The 20,722-nt window shown below is 39.5% G+C and overlaps 2 long non-coding RNA genes and 5 other non-coding genes across 38 annotated transcripts in view; 1 reads left to right on the forward strand and 6 right to left on the reverse strand.

Moving 5' to 3' along the window:
- Nucleotides 1–20,722, reverse strand: part of LOC123772625 (uncharacterized) — a 41,552-nt gene that overhangs the window by 1,500 nt on the left and 19,330 nt on the right. Inside the window, exons 6-10 of one of the 2 annotated variants that reach the window (XR_011222578.1) lie at nt 19,761–19,936; nt 14,881–15,056; nt 10,000–10,175; nt 5,135–5,310; nt 207–382 (exon numbers count right to left, since the gene is read on the reverse strand). This is a non-coding gene — a long non-coding RNA (uncharacterized lncRNA). Of the gene's footprint in view, nt 1–206; nt 383–5,134; nt 5,311–9,999; nt 10,176–14,880; nt 15,057–19,760; nt 19,937–20,722 lie in introns of those variants that run through there. The other variant, XR_011222579.1, reaches the window with a different exon arrangement.
- Nucleotides 690–852, reverse strand: LOC123772801 (U1 spliceosomal RNA). Its single transcript, XR_006774712.1, has one exon. It is a non-coding gene; the product is annotated as a U1 spliceosomal RNA (small nuclear RNA).
- The window catches only part of LOC138351619 (uncharacterized), a 39,358-nt gene continuing 20,740 nt past the window's right edge, over nt 2,105–20,722 (forward strand). For 14 of the 31 annotated variants that reach the window (XR_011222580.1, XR_011222582.1, XR_011222584.1 and 11 more), the window contains exons 1-3: nt 8,686–8,831; nt 11,921–12,115; nt 16,797–16,991. This is a non-coding gene — a long non-coding RNA (uncharacterized lncRNA). Of the gene's footprint in view, nt 2,312–3,567; nt 3,968–5,644; nt 5,921–7,040; nt 7,236–8,471; nt 8,648–8,685; nt 8,832–10,509; nt 10,786–11,920; nt 12,116–13,566; nt 13,713–16,796; nt 16,992–20,722 lie in introns of those variants that run through there. The other 17 variants (XR_011222591.1, XR_011222597.1, XR_011222599.1 and 14 more) reach the window with 17 other exon arrangements.
- Nucleotides 5,618–5,780, reverse strand: LOC123768352 (U1 spliceosomal RNA). The gene has a single exon (XR_006774081.1). It is a non-coding gene; the product is annotated as a U1 spliceosomal RNA (small nuclear RNA).
- LOC138351751 (U1 spliceosomal RNA) lies at nt 10,483–10,645 on the reverse strand. Its single transcript, XR_011222616.1, has one exon. It is a non-coding gene; the product is annotated as a U1 spliceosomal RNA (small nuclear RNA).
- Nucleotides 15,364–15,526, reverse strand: LOC138351752 (U1 spliceosomal RNA). Its single transcript, XR_011222617.1, has one exon. It is a non-coding gene; the product is annotated as a U1 spliceosomal RNA (small nuclear RNA).
- LOC138351753 (U1 spliceosomal RNA) lies at nt 20,244–20,406 on the reverse strand. Its single transcript, XR_011222618.1, has one exon. It is a non-coding gene; the product is annotated as a U1 spliceosomal RNA (small nuclear RNA).

Consider the following 20,722-nt stretch of genomic DNA (forward strand, 5'->3'; position numbering starts at 1 on the left):
TTAACACTGATAAAGTACAGGATGTTTCACACATATCTTGTTATAAATACAAGATATTTATAACAAGGCAGTGAACAAAGAAGCAAGGCAATCAAGTGGAATGGACAACAAGAAACAAATTAAAATTTGTCGAGGCAAATTTCGTAATCAGCTTCTAAACGAAATAGGGAGAGGAACCCTTTTGAATTAAAAAGTTATTGCTTTACCTGGCCAAAAGCTGGAAAGGAAGGCAAACTAATGCTCGTTTGACACTGCTACAAGCACTTTTTTCCATTGAGCACAGACCTCCCTCAGAGTCGTCTGTCCTTCTTGTCAGTGTATTTCACAGACGTAATTATTGAATGTTGAGGCAGGTGACCATGTAGCGCAATTGACAAGCATCCTGGAGGACGAAGGTTAATCATTAGCAAAGGGAAACCTCCATATAAGCATAGTTACAGGCTTCCAATTCCTCACTAACTTTGAGAAAACGAATTTGGGACGGCTCCACATCGACGTTTCTACACACGAAGTCTTGAATTGTGCATTTTCAAGGGGTATCATGCTTAAAAGATGAAACCACACCAAATATATGCATATTTGTGAAAAAAGTACCTTGCGAGAGGTTTGAACATTAGCTAAAGAAACAAATGAGAGTAGTATAGCTGTTATGTCATTTACCAACTTTACGAACACATGGGCAATTACAAAGGGGGATAGCGCGAACGCAGTCCCCCGCTAAAAAAAATTTCGCACCCGAGTTAACCACATTTGGGTTAATCGCAAGGGTCAGCGCCACCGGAGTGCAATGGTGAGCCTCGCCCTGGGAAAACGGCCTTCGTGATCACCGTGTCTCCTGTGCCAGGTAAGTATGCTAAGACATTCTAACACGCAACACGCACCTGCCACGACTGGGTACCACCACACTCACAGTTATCTTTATGTTAGGGCCGCCCTCCAATTGAACTGGCATTTAAAACATTGATTTTTATTTGTTTTGGAATTTATCATGGGTAAGCTTGATACAAGAAATAGGACGTTACATCTTATTTACATCAAGAAAATCAAGATAGGAATTCAATACAGTAGTGATATGGAACACAGAGTGCTTCGAGTTGCCTATTCAAATAATTAGCTAATAAGTGGGAAGGAAAATTAAATTACCATCCCACAGGTGAGCGCAAGTAGTTCATTAACCGTCTTCTATGTTATGCGTCCCTCAGAGGGCACACAAACATAGGAATTTCACTTCATTTACATCGAAAGACGAATTAACTAGTGTTGGAGCAAAGCGTTTGTCCCACCTACAATTCTACCGTTTTCTGTTCGGCGTTTCAATTTGATGAGGGACTCATCGAATCCTAAATTCCTATTATCAATGAGAAATGCAATTGTTTTTATTATTTTTTCAATATACAAAAGTTCTCATATTCTTGTAAAGTCACTAGTAAGCATAGCGTTTCGGGCAGGTCCTTAATCCTAATTATCCTTTGGAATACGACCCGCTAAATCGTTTAACAACCAGGCACACATTCACTGCTGGGTGAACATAGGCTACAGTTATTAATTAAGGCCTTGCACACTATCAATCCTCCCCGGGTAGGATAAGAACCCCTGGCCAAAGGGTTTGCAAAGCGCCGGACAAGTGCACTGCAAACCACTGCGCCACAAAGACTGTTCAATTAAGCACATTTGTGTAAGTGTGCGCGCGACAGCACTCAGCAACGTGCATATTTTTCTCATTGTGACTGGCAATTAATGCTTGCACTTTATGTAACACTTCATTTAGCCTCTGTGTTGGCTTCCTAGAGCAATAAATCACAAACATTTAGTTGTACATACACAGAATCCATCATTTTCTTAGGGCTGACTGTGCAACTGTACAAAATAATCATTATTAATGTGTTATCAAATCAAATCAAATGTTTATTTAGGTAAGGTACATACATACAAGAGATTTTACAGAGTGATAGATTTATAGATAGGGCTAGTACATAAAATGCCTAAAGCCACTATTACGCAAAGTGTTTCGGGCATGATATATTCACATGAATATGTTCTGTATGATGCGTTGTATGCCTTAAAATTTTTAATTTCTCACAAATAATTATCTAATTCGTTGCTTGTTTTTTTTTAGTAGAAAAATCAGTGGTTTCCGGGAACTGAAGATATATATGGTGCATCTCTCAACATGTCTCCATAGTCGGGGAAAGGAAGCCATTAAGTAGAGCTATCCCGGTCGCCCTATAACAGCCCAACTATTAATCAACTTCTCCCACGAGGCAACCCACGTCACCAATTGTTCAACTCATGGAAACTTATTTAATACAAGGTGAACAGATGCATCTGATGAAGGAAAAGGTGCCCAACCATTTCAGTTCCGACCGGGAATCGAACGCGGGATATGTATAAGCACATAAAGATATGTATAGGATCAGTAGCCAAGCCTACCAGACGTGTAGGAGGGAGTGAGTGCAGAGAAAGGCATGATCACGACCGATTTCCCCCCCCCCCCCAACTAAAAAAAAAAAAAAAAAAAGCAGAAGCCAACGATAACTTGACAAGTTACACCAGCAATTTATTATGCCGGTATTATATACACATTCACAATTAAGAGCCCTGATAATATTGACACGTAATATGAATGCCTATTAAATGTAGACTGTTAGTGTGAATTAGTGAGCGCAATTAATCGAGTATAACGTCGATGAACCCCGGCCCATATTGTGTGTGTGTGTATATATAATATATATATATTACATATATATATATATATATATATATATATATATATATATATATATATATATATATATATATATATATATATATATATATGATATGATAGAGATACAGAGAGAGAGTAAGAAAACATGCAGTGAGAGCTAGACAGCTAGAGAGTGAGTGAGAGCTAGAGAGAGAGTTAGCGAGAGCGACAGCTAGAGAGAGAGACAAAGAGTTAGAGTGAAAGAGAGATAGAGAAAGAGAGTGAGACGAACTGAAAATAAGGCAGACAAAATAAGAGACTGACGCAGTCGCATAACGGCTGGGAGGTAGTCACGATTGTGGCTGGCGAATCATGTATTTCTAAATATGTCTGAAAAATAAATAGTTAATTCTTGCAAGGTATTCTTTACAAATAGAACACATATATTCTTCAAAGTTTCGCATTGTGGCTGGGGAGAATGGACTAGGCGCCTATCCTTAAATGTACTCCTCTATTCATGCAGCACTGTGTACCTAGTTGTTAAACGATTGGCAGATAATATTTCAGGGGAACTATACATAGTGGGTAAGGCTCTGGGAAGCGACGGCTCTCAGCCTGCTAATTAACATGACTCGGCAGTCTTCTGTTCCTGTATCCACCTGTGTGTATTTATATTTATAAGTAACCTAGTTGGAATGGTCTATCAGAGCAAATCGATAAACAGTACCAAAAAAGTAAAACATAATCCGTTAGATATTTATATTTGCAAAATAGATTCATAAACACTAACTATTCCGGCAATATCCACTCTTGTTATTAACATAATATTTACACTTCTTTACTGTCACCATCAGTCTTCTTCAATTGGGTACGTACGTACATACAAACACAGACATATACTAGAAACAAAACTAAATTATATTACCTATCTTTCAAAATTAAATCATTAATTCCCCATCTGGCAACCCTCCCTAATTCTCCTTCTCCTCTTCCACTAGCAGCTGAACAATGGTGTCAGTTGGTCATTCCCTTGGATGCAGTTACCTAACTCCAAAGTGTTAGGAGCTTATTTACTGCAAGGTGAACAGTGGCAACAGGTGAAAAGAAGCGAGCTTTGCCTAAGCACTCGTGTCCTACCCCTGCAAACGAATCCGGGACCTTTAGGCTGTGATTCGAATGCGTTTACGTTTAAGCACAATCGTGACTTTTAATCATTTTTAAACACGCGCGCACACACACACGACCAAAGAGCCAGAGCTCAACTCCCGCAAGCACAAATAGGTGAGTACACTTGTAGCATGCGAACAAAATTTGGCGGTCGTACATTTGTAACGGCTGGCGATTCTTATCGCTTCTCGGCTAAGTGTTTGATACGATCCTTATGTAGAATCCTAGACATTTATCCGGTTTCTAGATCTTGAGGGAAGTGCTTGCTCTAACTATGTCGTGGGTGACCCGGAATTGCAATACCTCTAGGATTGGTCCTCTCCCCGAGGGGAGACATAATATTCTCGTTATGTAAAGTATATCGAATACAATATGTGCATAAACAAAACGTATTTAATTAGTAAAAACTACTGTTTTGAGGGGTCACACGTAGGAAAGTACAAAATACGCAATGTTTTTTGTTCTATTTTCAATTATTATTAATAACTGATATCCGTCTAAAATCATCCCCCTATTTCTCTGTTAAGTGTTCTGTTAGAACTTGTAAGATCCCACTTAACAAAGACAGATAAATTGTGTATGAGCAACTCTCCTGAGATCAAGGTATTTTTTTGTTTTTTTTCCGCTTAGCTACGACCAAAGGCTTACTATCAGGGATATATGGCGAATTTACAGGCACTGAAAATACTCCTTTCCACCCCCCCCTCCCCCCCAATATGGGCCGGGGTTCATCGACGTTATACTCGTTTAATTACGCTTACTGATTCACACCAACAGCCTACATTTAAGAGGCATTCATGTTACGTGTCAATATTATCAGGGCTCTTAATTGTAAATGATCAAGGTCAAGGGAAAGCAGACACGTCAATATTTTTACCTGCTCTAGATCAAGATATTGGCGCCGCATGAACGTATAATCATCTAAATTTTGGGTTTGGTGCAGCGGCCTTTTAACTCATGTTTTGACTTTTAAACAGTAAAACATGAAGAGAAACGCTATGTGGCACAAGTTCTTTGATAGCGCTAAATGCATATCAATGAGATAATAGAGCTTTAGCTATAATCACTCTCCTCTTTAACACTGATAAAGTACAGGATGTTTCACACATATCTTGTTATAAATACAAGATATTTATAACAAGGCAGTGAACAAAGAAGCAAGGCAATCAAGTGGAATGGACAACAAGAAACAAATTAAAATTTGTCGAGGCAAATTTCGTAATCAGCTTCTAAACGAAATAGGGAGAGGAACCCTTTTGAATTAAAAAGTTATTGCTTTACCTGGCCAAAAGCTGGAAAGGAAGGCAAACTAATGCTCGTTTGACACTGCTACAAGCACTTTTTTCCATTGAGCACAGACCTCCCTCAGAGTCGTCTGTCCTTCTTGTCAGTGTATTTCACAGACGTAATTATTGAATGTTGAGGCAGGTGACCATGTAGCGCAATTGACAAGCATCCTGGGGGACGAAGGTTAATCATTAGCAAAGGGAAACCTCCATATAAGCATAGTTACAGGCTTCCAATTCCTCACTAACTTTGAGAAAACGAATTTGGGACGGCTCCACATCGACGTTTCTACACACGAAGTCTTGAATTGTGCATTTTCAAGGGGTATCATGCTTAAAAGATGAAACCACACCAAATATATGCATATTTGTGAAAAAAGTACCTTGCGAGAGGTTTGAACATTAGCTAAAGAAACAAATGAGAGTAGTATAGCTGTTATGTCATTTACCAACTTTACGAACACATGGGCAATTACAAAGGGGGATAGCGCGAACGCAGTCCCCCGCTAAAAAAAATTTCGCACCCGAGTTAACCACATTTGGGTTAATCGCAAGGGTCAGCGCCACCGGAGTGCAATGGTGAGCCTCGCCCTGGGAAAACGGCCTTCGTGATCACCGTGTCTCCTGTGCCAGGTAAGTATGCTAAGACATTCTAACACGCAACACGCACCTGCCACGACTGGGTACCACCACACTCACAGTTATCTTTATGTTAGGGCCGCCCTCCAATTGAACTGGCATTTAAAACATTGATTTTTATTTGTTTTGGAATTTATCATGGGTAAGCTTGATACAAGAAATAGGACGTTACATCTTATTTACATCAAGAAAATCAAGATAGGAATTCAATACAGTAGTGATATGGAACACAGAGTGCTTCGAGTTGCCTATTCAAATAATTAGCTAATAAGTGGGAAGGAAAATTAAATTACCATCCCACAGGTGAGCGCAAGTAGTTCATTAACCGTCTTCTAAGTTATGCGTCCCTCAGAGGGCACACAAACATAGGAATTTCACTTCATTTACATCGAAAGACGAATTAACTAGTGTTGGAGCAAAGCGTTTGTCCCACCTACAATTCTACCGTTTTCTGTTCGGCGTTTCAATTTGATGAGGGACTCATCGAATCCTAAATTCCTATTATCAATGAGAAATGCAATTGTTTTTATTATTTTTTCAATATACAAAAGTTCTCATATTCTTGTAAAGTCACTAGTAAGCATAGCGTTTCGGGCAGGTCCTTAATCCTAATTATCCTTTGGAATACGACCCGCTAAATCGTTTAACAACCAGGCACACATTCACTGCTGGGTGAACATAGGCTACAGTTATTAATTAAGGCCTTGCACACTATCAATCCTCCCCGGGTAGGATAAGAACCCCTGGCCAAAGGGTTTGCAAAGCGCCGGACAAGTGCACTGCAAACCACTGCGCCACAAAGACTGTTCAATTAAGCACATTTGTGTAAGTGTGCGCGCGACAGCACTCAGCAACGTGCATATTTTTCTCATTGTGACTGGCAATTAATGCTTGCACTTTATGTAACACTTCATTTAGCCTCTGTGTTGGCTTCCTAGAGCAATAAATCACAAACTTTTAGTTGTACATACACAGAATCCATCATTTTCTTAGGGCTGACTGTGCAACTGTACAAAATAATCATTATTAATGTGTTATCAAATCAAATGTTTATTTAGGTAAGGTACATACATACAAGAGATTTTACAGAGTGATGGATTTATAGATAGGGCTAGTACATAAAATGCCTAAAGCCACTATTACGCAAAGCGTTTCGGGCATGATATATTCACATGAATATGTTCTGTATGATGCGTTGTATGCCTTAAAATTTTTAATTTCTCACAAATAATTATCTAATTCGTTGCTTGTTTTTTTTTTAGTAGAAAAATCAGTGGTTTCCGGGAACTGAAGATATATATGGTGCATCTCTCAACATTTCTCCATAGTCGGGGAAAGGAAGCCATTAAGTAGAGCTATCCGGGTCGCCCTATAACAGCCAAACTATTAATCAACTTCTCCCACGAGGCAACCCACGTCACCAATTGTTCAACTCATGGAAACTTATTTAATACAAGGTGAACAGATGCATCTGATGAAGGAAAAGGTGCCCAACCATTTCAGTTCCGACCGGGAATAGAACGCGGGATATGTATAAGCACATAAAGATATGTATAGGATCAGTAGCCAAGCCTACCAGACGTGTAGGAGGGAGTGAGTGCAGAGAAAGGCATGATCACGACCGATTTCCCCCCCCCCCCAACTAAAAAAAAAAAAAAAAAAGCAGAAGCCAACGATAACTTGACAAGTTACACCAGCAATTTATTATGCCGGTATTATATACACATTCACAATTAAGAGCCCTGATAATATTGACACGTAATATGAATGCCTATTAAATGTAGACTGTTAGTGTGAATTAGTGAGCGCAATTAATCGAGTATAACGTCGATGAACCCCGGCCCATATTGTGTGTGTGTGTATATATAATATATATATATTACATATATATATATATATATATGATATGATAGAGATACAGAGAGAGAGTAAGAAAACATGCAGTGAGAGCTAGACAGCTAGAGAGTGAGTGAGAGCTAGAGAGAGAGTTAGAGAGAGCGACAGCTAGAGAGAGACAGAAAGAGTTAGAGTGAAAGAGAGATAGAGAAAGAGAGTGAGACGAACTGAAAATAAGGCAGACAAAATAAGAGACTGACGCAGTCGCATAACGGCTGGGAGGTAGTCACGATTGTGGCTGGCGAATCATGTATTTCTAAATATGTCTGAAAAATAAATAGTTAATTCTTGCAAGGTATTCTTTACAAATAGAACACAAATATTCTTCAAAGTTTCGCATTGTGGCTGGGGAGAATGGACTAGGCGCCTATCCTTAAATGTACTCCTCTATTCATGCAGCACTGTGTACCTAGTTGTTAAACGATTGGCAGGTAATATTTCAGGGGAACTATACATAGTGGGTAAGGCTCTGGGAAGCGACGGCTCTCAGCCTGCTAATTAACATGACTCGGCAGTCTTCTGTTCCTGTATCCACCTGTGTGTATTTATATTTATAAGTAACCTAGTTGGAATGGTCTATCAGAGCAAATCGATAAACAGTACCAAAAAAGTAAAACATAATCCGTTAGATATTTATATTTGCAAAATAGATTCATAAACACTAACTATTCCGGCAATATCCTCTCTTGTTATTAACATAATATTTACACTTCTTTACTGTCACCATCAGTCTTCTTCAATTGGGTACGTACTTACATACAAACACAGACATATACTAGAAACAAAACTAAATTATATTACCTATCTTTCAAAATTAAATCATTAATTCCCCATCTGGCAACCCTCCCTAATTCTCCTTCTCCTCTTCCACTAGCAGCTGAACAATGGTGTCAGTTGGTCATTCCCTTGGATGCAGTTACCTAACTCCAAAGTGTTAGGAGCTTATTTACTGCAAGGTGAACAGTGGCAACAGGTGAAAAGAAGCGAGCTTTGCCTAAGCACTCGTGTCCTACCCCTGCAAACGAATCCGGGACCTTTAGGCTGTGATTCGAATGCGTTTACGTTTAAGCACAATCGTGACTTTTAATCATTTTTAAACACGCGCGCACACACACACGACCAAAGAGCCAGAGCTCAACTCCCGCAAGCACAAATAGGTGAGTACACTTGTAGCATGCGAACAATATTTGGCGGTCGTACATTTGTAACGGCTGGCGATTCTTATCGCTTCTCGGCTAAGTGTTTGATACGATCCTTATGTAGAATCCTAGACATTTATCCGGTTTCTGGATCTTGAGGGAAGTGCTTGCTCTAACTATGTCGTGGGTGACCCGGAATTGCAATACCTCTAGGATTGGTCCTCTCCCCGAGGGGAGACATAATATTCTCGTTATGTAAAGTATATCGAATATAATATGTGCATAAACAAAACGTATTTAATTAGTAAAAACTACTTTTTAGAGGGGTCACACGTAGGAAAGTACAAAATACGCAATGTTTTTTGTTCTATTTTCAATTATTATTAATAACTGATATCCGTCTAAAATCATCCCCCTATTTCTCTGTTAAGTGTTCTGTTAGAACTTGTAAGATCCCACTTAACAAAGACAGATAAATTGTGTATGAGCAACTCTCCTGAGATCAAGGTATTTTTTTGTTTTTTTTTCCGCTTAGCTACGACCAAAGGCTTACTATCAGGGATATATGGCGAATTTACAGGCACTGAAAATACTCCTTTCCACCCCCCCCTCCCCCCCAATATGGGCCGGGGTTCATCGACGTTATACTCGTTTAATTACGCTTACTGATTCACACCAACAGCCTACATTTAAGAGGCATTCATGTTACGTGTCAATATTATCAGGGCTCTTAATTGTAAATGATCAAGGTCAAGGGAAAGCAGACACGTCAATATTTTTACCTGCTCTAGATCAAGATATTGGCGCCGCATGAACGTATAATCATCTAAATTTTGGGTTTGGTGCAGCGGCCTTTTAACTCATGTTTTGACTTTTAAACAGTAAAACATGAAGAGAAACGCTATGTGGCACAAGTTCTTTGATAGCGCTAAATGCATATCAATGAGATAATAGAGCTTTAGCTATAATCACTCTCCTCTTTAACACTGATAAAGTACAGGATGTTTCACACATATCTTGTTATAAATACAAGATATTTATAACAAGGCAGTGAACAAAGAAGCAAGGCAATCAAGTGGAATGGACAACAAGAAACAAATTAAAATTTGTCGAGGCAAATTTCGTAATCAGCTTCTAAACGAAATAGGGAGAGGAACCCTTTTGAATTAAAAAGTTATTGCTTTACCTGGCCAAAAGCTGGAAAGGAAGGCAAACTAATGCTCGTTTGACACTGCTACAAGCACTTTTTTCCATTGAGCACAGACCTCCCTCAGAGTCGTCTGTCCTTCTTGTCAGTGTATTTCACAGACGTAATTATTGAATGTTGAGGCAGGTGACCATGTAGCGCAATTGACAAGCATCCTGGGGGACGAAGGTTAATCATTAGCAAAGGGAAACCTCCATATAAGCATAGTTACAGGCTTCCAATTCCTCACTAACTTTGAGAAAACGAATTTGGGACGGCTCCACATCGACGTTTCTACACACGAAGTCTTGAATTGTGCATTTTCAAGGGGTATCATGCTTAAAAGATGAAACCACACCAAATATATGCATATTTGTGAAAAAAGTACCTTGCGAGAGGTTTGAACATTAGCTAAAGAAACAAATGAGAGTAGTATAGCTGTTATGTCATTTACCAACTTTACGAACACATGGGCAATTACAAAGGGGGATAGCGCGAACGCAGTCCCCCGCTAAAAAAAATTTCGCACCCGAGTTAACCACATTTGGGTTAATCGCAAGGGTCAGCGCCACCGGAGTGCAATGGTGAGCCTCGCCCTGGGAAAACGGCCTTCGTGATCACCGTGTCTCCTGTGCCAGGTAAGTATGCTAAGACATTCTAACACGCAACACGCACCTGCCACGACTGGGTACCACCACACTCACAGTTATCTTTATGTTAGGGCCGCCCTCCAATTGAACTGGCATTTAAAACATTGATTTTTATTTGTTTTGGAATTTATCATGGGTAAGCTTGATACAAGAAATAGGACGTTACATCTTATTTACATCAAGAAAATCAAGATAGGAATTCAATACAGTAGTGATATGGAACACAGAGTGCTTCGAGTTGCCTATTCAAATAATTAGCTAATAAGTGGGAAGGAAAATTAAATTACCATCCCACAGGTGAGCGCAAGTAGTTCATTAACCGTCTTCTAAGTTATGCGTCCCTCAGAGGGCACACAAACATAGGAATTTCACTTCATTTACATCGAAAGACGAATTAACTAGTGTTGGAGCAAAGCGTTTGTCCCACCTACAATTCTACCGTTTTCTGTTCGGCGTTTCAATTTGATGAGGGACTCATCGAATCCTAAATTCCTATTATCAATGAGAAATGCAATTGTTTTTATTATTTTTTCAATATACAAAAGTTCTCATATTCTTGTAAAGTCACTAGTAAGCATAGCGTTTCGGGCAGGTCCTTAATCCTAATTATCCTTTGGAATACGACCCGCTAAATCGTTTAACAACCAGGCACACATTCACTGCTGGGTGAACATAGGCTACAGTTATTAATTAAGGCCTTGCACACTATCAATCCTCCCCGGGTAGGATAAGAACCCCTGGCTAAAGGGTTTGCAAAGCGCCGGACAAGTGCACTGCAAACCACTGCGCCACAAAGACTGTTCAATTAAGCACATTTGTGTAAGTGTGCGCGCGACAGCACTCAGCAACGTGCATATTTTTCTCATTGTGACTGGCAATTAATGCTTGCACTTTATGTAACACTTCATTTAGCCTCTGTGTTGGCTTCCTAGAGCAATAAATCACAAACTTTTAGTTGTACATACACAGAATCCATCATTTTCTTAGGGCTGACTGTGCAACTGTACAAAATAATCATTATTAATGTGTTATCAAATCAAATCAAATCAAATCAAATGTTTATTTAGGTAAGGTACATACATACAAGAGATTTTACAGAGTGATGGATTTATAGATAGGGCTAGTACATAAAATGCCTAAAGCCACTATTACGCAAAGCGTTTCGGGCATGATATATTCACATGAATATGTTCTGTATGATGCGTTGTATGCCTTAAAATTTTTAATTTCTCACAAATAATTATCTAATTCGTTGCTTGTTTTTTTTTTAGTAGAAAAATCAGTGGTTTCCGGGAACTGAAGATATATATGGTGCATCTCTCAACATTTCTCCATAGTCGGGGAAAGGAAGCCATTAAGTAGAGCTATCCGGGTCGCCCTATAACAGCCCAACTATTAATCAACTTCTCCCACGAGGCAACCCACGTCACCAATTGTTCAACTCATGGAAACTTATTTAATACAAGGTGAACAGATGCATCTGATGAAGGAAAAGGTGCCCAACCATTTCAGTTCCGACCGGGAATAGAACGCGGGATATGTATAAGCACATAAAGATATGTATAGGATCAGTAGCCAAGCCTACCAGACGTGTAGGAGGGAGTGAGTGCAGAGAAAGGCATGATCACGACCGATTTCCCCCCCCCCCCCCAACTAAAAAAAAAAAAAAAAAGCAGAAGCCAACGATAACTTGACAAGTTACACCAGCAATTTATTATGCCGGTATTATATACACATTCACAATTAAGAGCCCTGATAATATTGACACGTAATATGAATGCCTATTAAATGTAGACTGTTAGTGTGAATTAGTGAGCGCAATTAATCGAGTATAACGTCGATGAACCCCGGCCCATATTGTGTGTGTGTGTATATATAATATATATATATTACATATATATATATATATATATGATATGATAGAGATACAGAGAGAGAGTAAGAAAACATGCAGTGAGAGCTAGACAGCTAGAGAGTGAGTGAGAGCTAGAGAGAGAGTTAGAGAGAGCGACAGCTAGAGAGAGACAGAAAGAGTTAGAGTGAAAGAGAGATAGAGAAAGAGAGTGAGACGAACTGAAAATAAGGCAGACAAAATAAGAGACTGACGCAGTCGCATAACGGCTGGGAGGTAGTCACGATTGTGGCTGGCGAATCATGTATTTCTAAATATGTCTGAAAAATAAATAGTTAATTCTTGCAAGGTATTCTTTACAAATAGAACACAAATATTCTTCAAAGTTTCGCATTGTGGCTGGGGAGAATGGACTAGGCGCCTATCCTTAAATGTACTCCTCTATTCATGCAGCACTGTGTACCTAGTTGTTAAACGATTGGCAGGTAATATTTCAGGGGAACTATACATAGTGGGTAAGGCTCTGGGAAGCGACGGCTCTCAGCCTGCTAATTAACATGACTCGGCAGTCTTCTGTTCCTGTATCCACCTGTGTGTATTTATATTTATAAGTAACCTAGTTGGAATGGTCTATCAGAGCAAATCGATAAACAGTACCAAAAAAGTAAAACATAATCCGTTAGATATTTATATTTGCAAAATAGATTCATAAACACTAACTATTCCGGCAATATCCTCTCTTGTTATTAACATAATATTTACACTTCTTTACTGTCACCATCAGTCTTCTTCAATTGGGTACGTACGTACATACAAACACAGACATATACTAGAAACAAAACTAAATTATATTACCTATCTTTCAAAATTAAATCATTAATTCCCCATCTGGCAACCCTCCCTAATTCTCCTTCTCCTCTTCCACTAGCAGCTGAACAATGGTGTCAGTTGGTCATTCCCTTGGATGCAGTTACCTAACTCCAAAGTGTTAGGAGCTTATTTACTGCAAGGTGAACAGTGGCAACAGGTGAAAAGAAGCGAGCTTTGCCTAAGCACTCGTGTCCTACCCCTGCAAACGAATCCGGGACCTTTAGGCTGTGATTCGAATGCGTTTACGTTTAAGCACAATCGTGACTTTTAATCATTTTTAAACACGCGCGCACACACACACGACCAAAGAGCCAGAGCTCAACTCCCGCAAGCACAAATAGGTGAGTACACTTGTAGCATGCGAACAATATTTGGCGGTCGTACATTTGTAACGGCTGGCGATTCTTATCGCTTCTCGGCTAAGTGTTTGATACGATCCTTATGTAGAATCCTAGACATTTATCCGGTTTCTGGATCTTGAGGGAAGTGCTTGCTCTAACTATGTCGTGGGTGACCCGGAATTGCAATACCTCTAGGATTGGTCCTCTCCCCGAGGGGAGACATAATATTCTCGTTATGTAAAGTATATCGAATATAATATGTGCATAAACAAAACGTATTTAATTAGTAAAAACTACTTTTTAGAGGGGTCACACGTAGGAAAGTACAAAATACGCAATGTTTTTTGTTCTATTTTCAATTATTATTAATAACTGATATCCGTCTAAAATCATCCCCCTATTTCTCTGTTAAGTGTTCTGTTAGAACTTGTAAGATCCCACTTAACAAAGACAGATAAATTGTGTATGAGCAACTCTCCTGAGATCAAGGTATTTTTTTGTTTTTTTTTCCGCTTAGCTACGACCAAAGGCTTACTATCAGGGATATATGGCGAATTTACAGGCACTGAAAATACTCCTTTCCACCCCCCCCTCCCCCCCAATATGGGCCGGGGTTCATCGACGTTATACTCGTTTAATTACGCTTACTGATTCACACCAACAGCCTACATTTAAGAGGCATTCATGTTACGTGTCAATATTATCAGGGCTCTTAATTGTAAATGATCAAGGTCAAGGGAAAGCAGACACGTCAATATTTTTACCTGCTCTAGATCAAGATATTGGCGCCGCATGAACGTATAATCATCTAAATTTTGGGTTTGGTGCAGCGGCCTTTTAACTCATGTTTTGACTTTTAAACAGTAAAACATGAAGAGAAACGCTATGTGGCACAAGTTCTTTGATAGCGCTAAATGCATATCAATGAGATAATAGAGCTTTAGCTATAATCACTCTCCTCTTTAACACTGATAAAGTACAGGATGTTTCACACATATCTTGTTATAAATACAAGATATTTATAACAAGGCAGTGAACAAAGAAGCAAGGCAATCAAGTGGAATGGACAACAAGAAACAAATTAAAATTTGTCGAGGCAAATTTCGTAATCAGCTTCTAAACGAAATAGGGAGAGGAACCCTTTTGAATTAAAAAGTTATTGCTTTACCTGGCCAAAAGCTGGAAAGGAAGGCAAACTAATGCTCGTTTGACACTGCTACAAGCACTTTTTTCCATTGAGCACAGACCTCCCTCAGAGTCGTCTGTCCTTCTTGTCAGTGTATTTCACAGACGTAATTATTGAATGTTGAGGCAGGTGACCATGTAGCGCAATTGACAAGCATCCTGGGGGACGAAGGTTAATCATTAGCAAAGGGAAACCTCCATATAAGCATAGTTACAGGCTTCCAATTCCTCACTAACTTTGAGAAAACGAATTTGGGACGGCTCCACATCGACGTTTCTACACACGAAGTCTTGAATTGTGCATTTTCAAGGGGTATCATGCTTAAAAGATGAAACCACACCAAATATATGCATATTTGTGAAAAAAGTACCTTGCGAGAGGTTTGAACATTAGCTAAAGAAACAAATGAGAGTAGTATAGCTGTTATGTCATTTACCAACTTTACGAACACATGGGCAATTACAAAGGGGGATAGCGCGAACGCAGTCCCCCGCTAAAAAAAATTTCGCACCCGAGTTAACCACATTTGGGTTAATCGCAAGGGTCAGCGCCACCGGAGTGCAATGGTGAGCCTCGCCCTGGGAAAACGGCCTTCGTGATCACCGTGTCTCCTGTGCCAGGTAAGTATGCTAAGACATTCTAACACGCAACACGCACCTGCCACGACTGGGTACCACCACACTCACAGTTATCTTTATGTTAGGGCCGCCCTCCAATTGAACTGGCATTTAAAACATTGATTTTTATTTGTTTTGGAATTTATCATGGGTAAGCTTGATACAAGAAATAGGACGTTACATCTTATTTACATCAAGAAAATCAAGATAGGAATTCAATACAGTAGTGATATGGAACACAGAGTGCTTCGAGTTGCCTATTCAAATAATTAGCTAATAAGTGGGAAGGAAAATTAAATTACCATCCCACAGGTGAGCGCAAGTAGTTCATTAACCGTCTTCTATGTTATGCGTCCCTCAGAGGGCACACAAACATAGGAATTTCACTTCATTTACATCGAAAGACGAATTAACTAGTGTTGGAGCAAAGCGTTTGTCCCACCTACAATTCTACCGTTTTCTGTTCGGCGTTTCAATTTGATGAGGGACTCATCGAATCCTAAATTCCTATTATCAATGAGAAATGCAATTGTTTTTATTATTTTTTCAATATACAAAAGTTCTCATATTCTTGTAAAGTCACTAGTAAGCATAGCGTTTCGGGCAGGTCCTTAATCCTAATTATCCTTTGGAATACGACCCGCTAAATCGTTTAACAACCAGGCACACATTCACTGCTGGGTGAACATAGGCTACAGTTATTAATTAAGGCCTTGCACACTATCAATCCTCCCCGGGTAGGATAAGAACCCCTGGCTAAAGGGTTTGCAAAGCGCCGGACAAGTGCACTGCAAACCACTGCGCCACAAAGACTGTTCAATTAAGCACATTTGTGTAAGTGTGCGCGCGACAGCACTCAGCAACGTGCATATTTTTCTCATTGTGACTGGCAATTAATGCTTGCACTTTATGTAACACTTCATTTAGCCTCTGTGTTGGCTTCCTAGAGCAATAAATCACAAACTTTTAGTTGTACATACACAGAATCCATCATTTTCTTAGGGCTGACTGTGCAACTGTACAAAATAATCATTATTAATGTGTTATCAAATCAAATCAAATCAAATGTTTATTTAGGTAAGGTACATACATACAAGAGATTTTACAGAGTGATGGATTTATAGATAGGGCTAGTACATAAAATGCCTAAAGCCACTATTACGCAAAGCGTTTCGGGCATGATATATTCACATGAATATGTTCTGTATGATGCGTTGTATGCCTTAAAATTTTTAATTTCTCACAAATAATTATCTAATTCGTTGCTTGTTTTTTTTTTAGTAGAAAAATCAGTGGTTTCCGGGAACTGAAGATATATATGGTGCATCTCTCAACATTTCTCCATAGTCGGGGAAAGGAAGCCATTAAGTAGAGCTATCCGGGTCGCCCTATAACAGCCCAACTATTAATCAACTTCTCCCACGAGGCAACCCACGTCACCAATTGTTCAACTCATGGAAACTTATTTAATACAAGGTGAACAGATGCATCTGATGAAGGAAAAGGTGCCCAACCATTTCAGTTCCGACCGGGAATAGAACGCGGGATATGTATAAGCACATAAAGATATGTATAGGATCAGTAGCCAAGCCTACCAGACGTGTAGGAGGGAGTGAGTGCAGAGAAAGGCATGATCACGACCGATTTCCCCCCCCCCCCCCCAACTAAAAAAAAAAAAAAAAAAGCAGAAGCCAACGATAACTTGACAAGTTACACCAGCAATTTATTATGCCGGTATTATATACACATTCACAATTAAGAGCCCTGATAATATTGACACGTAATATGAATGCCTATTAAATGTAGACTGTTAGTGTGAATTAGTGAGCGCAATTAATCGAGTATAACGTCGATGAACCCCGGCCCATATTGTGTGTGTGTGTTATATATAATATATATATATTACATATATATATATATATATATGATATGATAGAGATACAGAGAGAGAGTAAGAAAACATGCAGTGAGAGCTAGACAGCTAGAGAGTGAGTGAGAGCTAGAGAGAGAGTTAGAGAGAGCGACAGCTAGAGAGAGACAGAAAGAGTTAGAGTGAAAGAGAGATAGAGAAAGAGAGTGAGACGAACTGAAAATAAGGCAGACAAAATAAGAGACTGACGCAGTCGCATAACGGCTGGGAGGTAGTCACGATTGTGGCTGGCGAATCATGTATTTCTAAATATGTCTGAAAAATAAATAGTTAATTCTTGCAAGGTATTCTTTACAAATAGAACACAAATATTCTTCAAAGTTTCGCATTGTGGCTGGGGAGAATGGACTAGGCGCCTATCCTTAAATGTACTCCTCTATTCATGCAGCACTGTGTACCTAGTTGTTAAACGATTGGCAGGTAATATTTCAGGGGAACTATACATAGTGGGTAAGGCTCTGGGAAGCGACGGCTCTCAGCCTGCTAATTAACATGACTCGGCAGTCTTCTGTTCCTGTATCCACCTGTGTGTATTTATATTTATAAGTAACCTAGTTGGAATGGTCTATCAGAGCAAATCGATAAACAGTACCAAAAAAGTAAAACATAATCCGTTAGATATTTATATTTGCAAAATAGATTCATAAACACTAACTATTCCGGCAATATCCTCTCTTGTTATTAACATAATATTTACACTTCTTTACTGTCACCATCAGTCTTCTTCAATTGGGTACGTACGTACATACAAACACAGACATATACTAGAAACAAAACTAAATTATATTACCTATCTTTCAAAATTAAATCATTAATTCCCCATCTGGCAACCCTCCCTAATTCTCCTTCTCCTCTTCCACTAGCAGCTGAACAATGGTGTCAGTTGGTCATTCCCTTGGATGCAGTTACCTAACTCCAAAGTGTTAGGAGCTTATTTACTGCAAGGTGAACAGTGGCAACAGGTGAAAAGAAGCGAGCTTTGCCTAAGCACTCGTGTCCTACCCCTGCAAACGAATCCGGGACCTTTAGGCTGTGATTCGAATGCGTTTACGTTTAAGCACAATCGTGACTTTTAATCATTTTTAAACACGCGCGCACACACACACGACCAAAGAGCCAGAGCTCAACTCCCGCAAGCACAAATAGGTGAGTACACTTGTAGCATGCGAACAATATTTGGCGGTCGTACATTTGTAACGGCTGGCGATTCTTATCGCTTCTCGGCTAAGTGTTTGATACGATCCTTATGTAGAATCCTAGACATTTATCCGGTTTCTGGATCTTGAGGGAAGTGCTTGCTCTAACTATGTCGTGGGTGACCCGGAATTGCAATACCTCTAGGATTGGTCCTCTCCCCGAGGGGAGACATAATATTCTCGTTATGTAAAGTATATCGAATATAATATGTGCATAAACAAAACGTATTTAATTAGTAAAAACTACTGTTTAGAGGGGTCACACGTAGGAAAGTACAAAATACGCAATGTTTTTTGTTCTATTTTCAATTATTATTAATAACTGATATCCGTCTAAAATCATCCCCCTATTTCTCTGTTAAGTGTTCTGTTAGAACTTGTAAGATCCCACTTAACAAAGACAGATAAATTGTGTATGAGCAACTCTCCTGAGATCAAGGTATTTTTTTGTTTTTTTTTCCGCTTAGCTACGACCAAAGGCTTACTATCAGGGATATATGGCGAATTTACAGGCACTGAAAATACTCCTTTCCACCCCCCCCCTCCCCCCCAATATGGGCCGGGGTTCATCGACGTTATACTCGTTTAATTACGCTTACTGATTCACACCAACAGCCTACATTTAAGAGGCATTCATGTTACGTGTCAATATTATCAGGGCTCTTAATTGTAAATGATCAAGGTCAAGGGAAAGCAGACACGTCAATATTTTTACCTGCTCTAGATCAAGATATTGGCGCCGCATGAACGTATAATCATCTAAATTTTGGGTTTGGTGCAGCGGCCTTTTAACTCATGTTTTGACTTTTAAACAGTAAAACATGAAGAGAAACGCTATGTGGCACAAGTTCTTTGATAGCGCTAAATGCATATCAATGAGATAATAGAGCTTTAGCTATAATCACTCTCCTCTTTAACACTGATAAAGTACAGGATGTTTCACACATATCTTGTTATAAATACAAGATATTTATAACAAGGCAGTGAACAAAGAAGCAAGGCAATCAAGTGGAATGGACAACAAGAAACAAATTAAAATTTGTCGAGGCAAATTTCGTAATCAGCTTCTAAACGAAATAGGGAGAGGAACCCTTTTGAATTAAAAAGTTATTGCTTTACCTGGCCAAAAGCTGGAAAGGAAGGCAAACTAATGCTCGTTTGACACTGCTACAAGCACTTTTTTCCATTGAGCACAGACCTCCCTCAGAGTCGTCTGTCCTTCTTGTCAGTGTATTTCACAGACGTAATTATTGAATGTTGAGGCAGGTGACCATGTAGCGCAATTGACAAGCATCCTGGGGGACGAAGGTTAATCATTAGCAAAGGGAAACCTCCATATAAGCATAGTTACAGGCTTCCAATTCCTCACTAACTTTGAGAAAACGAATTTGGGACGGCTCCACATCGACGTTTCTACACACGAAGTCTTGAATTGTGCATTTTCAAGGGGTATCATGCTTAAAAGATGAAACCACACCAAATATATGCATATTTGTGAAAAAAGTACCTTGCGAGAGGTTTGAACATTAGCTAAAGAAACAAATGAGAGTAGTATAGCTGTTATGTCATTTACCAACTTTACGAACACATGGGCAATTACAAAGGGGGATAGCGCGAACGCAGTCCCCCGCTAAAAAAAATTTCGCACCCGAGTTAACCACATTTGGGTTAATCGCAAGGGTCAGCGCCACCGGAGTGCAATGGTGAGCCTCGCCCTGGGAAAACGGCCTTCGTGATCACCGTGTCTCCTGTGCCAGGTAAGTATGCTAAGACATTCTAACACGCAACACGCACCTGCCACGACTGGGTACCACCACACTCACAGTTATCTTTATGTTAGGGCCGCCCTCCAATTGAACTGGCATTTAAAACATTGATTTTTATTTGTTTTGGAATTTATCATGGGTAAGCTTGATACAAGAAATAGGACGTTACATCTTATTTACATCAAGAAAATCAAGATAGGAATTCAATACAGTAGTGATATGGAACACAGAGTGCTTCGAGTTGCCTATTCAAATAATTAGCTAATAAGTGGGAAGGAAAATTAAATTACCATCCCACAGGTGAGCGCAAGTAGT

The sequence above is a fragment of the Procambarus clarkii genome, chromosome 50, assembly GCF_040958095.1.
Source record: "Procambarus clarkii isolate CNS0578487 chromosome 50, FALCON_Pclarkii_2.0, whole genome shotgun sequence".
Lineage (NCBI taxonomy): Eukaryota > Metazoa > Arthropoda > Malacostraca > Decapoda > Cambaridae > Procambarus > Procambarus clarkii.